Below are 4,468 nucleotides of genomic sequence, written 5' to 3'. Positions count from 1 at the left end.
CCTCCCAGCTCAGTGGTCTCAGGCTGGTCGCACTTCTTACATGGTGACTGACTTCCAGGCCAGTTAAGTGCCATGCCTGAAACGGACGCAACATCTCTTCCACTGTACGCTGTGGGTCCAAGCAGTCATGGCGCAGAAGAGCCCCTGTGGGATGGGCAATACTGCTGGAGCCATTTCTAGAAAAAACAATTAGCTAGAAAGGGCGATCACGGAAGCCCTTTCTGAAAAGTAGTATTTGGGCCGAGCCCTGAGGGATGAGAACGAGCCTGTCTTGTAAAGAGCTGGGAGAAGAGAGCATTCCAGGCAAAGACACCAACAAAGGCAAAGGCTAGGAGGTGAAAAAGCAAGTCTTGCGCCTCTACTTTCCTTTGCCCATATCCAAATCCAGCCCATCATCCGGGGCCCACATCGAGCCACCTCCCTCATGAAGCCTTCCCAGATACCTCATTCTCTGCTGATGCTTCCCTTCATCCTAGAGCACTCATGCCTGGAGTGCTCATCTGGCTTGAGCAGCTTAGTTGGGTAGTGCAGTGGTTATGCATGCAGTCTCTGTGGGGACTTGGGGAAGTTGCTTAACTTCTCCAGCCCTAGGTTTCTTCATCTGTAGATGGGAATAATACCTGCCTTACAGGTTTGCTGGGGGGAGAATATTGATATATGTAAAGTGCTGCGCACCTGGTGAATACTCAATAGATGGCAGCTATAAGTAATCATTTCAAACTGGTTCACCCCGTCGTGTTAATCTAGTTTAGAAAATTTTCTCAGAGCAGACATCATGCCTTTTTCAACTTTTTCTCTTTCATCGTGCAAGCAGTGTGCCTCGCATAGATATTATGGATAGGAACAAGCACGCCACAGAGCTCTCCACCATGCTGTGGTGCTAATGAAGCCATGCAGGGCACAGAGATGAGTAAGACTCAGCTGGATCCCTCCAGAAGCTTCCAGAGAGTAAGAAAGTAGCTGTGCTTGCAGCAGCCATGCTGGGGATCTTTCACATTTGGATACAGATGGTAACAGGTTTCAAAGCACCTGCACATCTGTACTAGTTCGCTACGGCTGCCATAACGCAGTCCCACAAACTGGGTGGCTTAAATAACAGATAATTATTTTCCCACAGTTCTGGAGGCTAGGAGTCAGAAATCAAGGCCGAGGACTGTGGGGAGGAATCTGCTCCATGTCTCTCCCGTAGCTTCCAGTGGTTTGCTGGCAATTTTTGGCATTCCCTGGCTTGTAAAAGCATCTCCCTGATCTCTGCTTTCATTTTCACATGGCATTCTCCCTTATGTGTGCATCGTGTCCAAATTTCCCTGTTTAATAAAGACACCAGTCATATTGGATTAGGGCCCATCCTAATAACCTCATTTTAATTTGATTACCTCTGCAAAGACCCTGTCTCCATATATGATCACATTCTGAGGTACTGGGGTTAGTTCTCCAACAAATCTTTTTGGGAGGACACAATTCAACATATAAGACATCTCTGTCTCCTATGACCCTCCTCATCCACACCCCACAGTAAGCCCCTCCAGGACAAGTACCAAGTCTTGTCCTAAATATCTGTCTCTTTCCTTCCTTCTTTCTTTCTCTCTCTCTCCCTCCCTTTCTTCCTTCCTTACTTCCTTTCTTTCCCTCTTCCTTTCTTTTTTTCTTTCTTTCCTTCCTTCCTTTTCTTTCTTCCTTTCGTTCGTTCTTACTTTTTCTTTCTTTCTGTCTCCCTCCCTCCCTTCTTTCCTTGCTTCCTTTCTTTCTGTCTCTCTCTCTCTTCATTTTTCTTTCTTTCCTTCCTTCCTTCCTTCCTTTCCTCCCTCCCTCCCTTCCTTCCTTCCTTCCTCTCTCTCTCTTTCCTCCCTCCCTCCCTCCTTCCTTTCTTTTTTTTTGACTGTGGCGAGTGCAGCTTGTGGGATCTCAGTTCCCGAACCAGGGATGGAACCTGGGCCCAGGCCTACAGCAGTGAAAGCACCGAGTCCTAACCACTGGACCGCCAGGGAAGTTCCCTAAATATCTGTACCTCTCAGGCCTCAGCTTCTCCCCACTGTCTTATGCGCCAAGCCTTTCCAACAGCCTTTCCACCTCCCACCACGCTTATTCCTTTTGTGCCTGGCAAATTCCTATTCATTCTTTGTTTCTTAGTTTAAATGTTACCTCCACAGAGAGGCCTTCCCCGATCACCCTTTCTTGATTGTATCTCCCATGTTATTTATTCTATCATGGTTTCCTCTCATTTCCTCCCTACACACCTCATGGTTCATAAACATACATTTCTTTGTGATTGATTAATGCGGGTGTCAGATAACCCCTGGTCTGTAAACACAGTGAGGGTAGGGACCCACTTACTCACTATTGCCTTCCTGATTCCATAGTGTATGATCCAGAATAGAAACTCCATAAATATTTGTTGAATGAACGAATAAATAATACATCTTTGGTTCCTCCATATCATCTCACATAGTATGGGATTAGTGGATGTTGAGTGAATTATAATTATTTCTGTCTGTGTCCTCCAGGAGAGAGTGAGCTCCCTGAGGCTAAGATTAGGTCTCATTTTTTTTTGAATCTTTAGCATCCAACCACTCCTCCTTGATCTTCTCTGTACTAGTTATCTATGCTGAAAAAAAATTACCTTGAAACTTAGGAGCTTAAATTAGTAATATTTATTATTTCACAGCTTCTATGGGTCAGGAATTCAAGAGTTATTTTGTTGACTGTTTCTGGCTCAAGGTCTCTCATGAGATTATATTCAAGATTTTGGCCAGGGCTGCAGTTACCTGAAGGTTTGACTGAGGCTGGAGGATCCACTCCCAAGATGGCTCACACACATGGCTGGCAAGTTGGAGGTGGTTGTTGGCAAGAGGCTTGGTTATTATTCATGCAAGCCTCTCCCCAGGGCTGCTTGAGTGTCCTCACAACATGGATCCCTGATGAATGATCAAGAGAGAGCAATGAGGAAGAACAATGTCTTTTATGACTTCATCTTGGAACTCATACTCCATGATTTCCACAATACCCTATTGGCTATATCTGTCAGCCCTATTCAGTGTGGGAAGGGGCTATACAAAGGCATGGATACCAGGAGTCAAGAATCACTCAGGTTCATAGTGGAGGCTGATTACCAAGTCCTACTAGAGCTCCTTTCTCCCCATTACTTGCCCCACCAATACCCAGTCAGGAACTCTATAATGCCATCCAAACACTTATCACATTATATGATAATATGTTCAAACTTAAGCTCCACGAGGGCAGAGACTCCATCTGTCTGGTTCAACAACCAGCACAAGCCACAGAGTAGGTACTCGGTGAATGTTTTGAATGAATTTTAATAATTTGCTTCTGTCTGAATTACAAAACTGTGCTTGTTTGTCTCCTCTCTGCATTTCATTGTAGGCTCTTAGCTCAGGGCCTGGCATAGAATTAAGTCTTCTGTACAATGTAAATCAAAACTACAATGAGGCATCACCTCACCTCATGGTCAGAATGGCCATCATCAAAAAGTCTACAAATAATAAATGCTGGAGAGGGTGTGGAGAAAAGGGAACCCTCCTGCACTGTTGGTGGGAATGTAAATTGATACAGCCACTACGGAGAACAGTATGGAGGTTCCTTAAAAAACCAGTTACCATATGATCCAACAATCTCACTCCTGGGCATATGTCCAGAAAAGATGAAAACTCTAATTCAAAAAGACACATGCACCCCAATGTTCACAACAGCACTGTTTACAATAACCAAGACATGAAGGCAGCCTAAATGTCCACTGACAGATGAATGGATAAAGAAGATGCGGTACATATATACCATCTACTCAGCCATAAAAAAGAACAAAATAATGCCATTTGCAGCAACATGGATGGACCTACAGATTATCATACTAAGTGAAGTAAGTCAGAGAAAGACAAATATCATATGATATCACCTCTTTGTTGAATTTAAAAAAGTGATACAAATGAACTTACTTACAAAACAGAAATAGACTCACAGATGTAGAAAACAAACTTATGGTTACCAAAGGGGAAGGGGGGAAGGGATAAATTAGGAATTTGGGATTAACTGATACACACTACTATATATAAAATCAAACAACAAGGACCTACTGTATAGCATAGGGAACTATATTCAATATCTTATAACAACCTATAATGGAAAGTAATCTGAAAAAGAATATATTTATATACACATATATATGTATATATGTATATAACAGAATCTCTGCCGTACACCTGAAATTTACACAACATTGTAGATCTACTTCAAAAAAAAAAAGGCTTCTATAAATGTGTATAAACATTTGCTGAAATGGGCTGTGATAAAGGGGCTTGAAGAATCGACGGTGTCTGGATCTCACTTCCGTAGTTCTCTCCGTTCAGCTCAAACCCACTGGGTTGGGACAAACATCTGACAAAGCCCAGCGGCCCGGATCCACCAACCCTAGCAACGAGGGCGGTCGGAGCTGAGCCCGCTGGTTGCTCAGGAG

This window comes from Balaenoptera physalus, assembly GCF_965194825.1.
Source record: "Balaenoptera physalus genome assembly, chromosome: 16".
Lineage (NCBI taxonomy): Eukaryota > Metazoa > Chordata > Mammalia > Artiodactyla > Balaenopteridae > Balaenoptera > Balaenoptera physalus.
Note: the sequence above shows the minus strand (reverse complement) of the source record.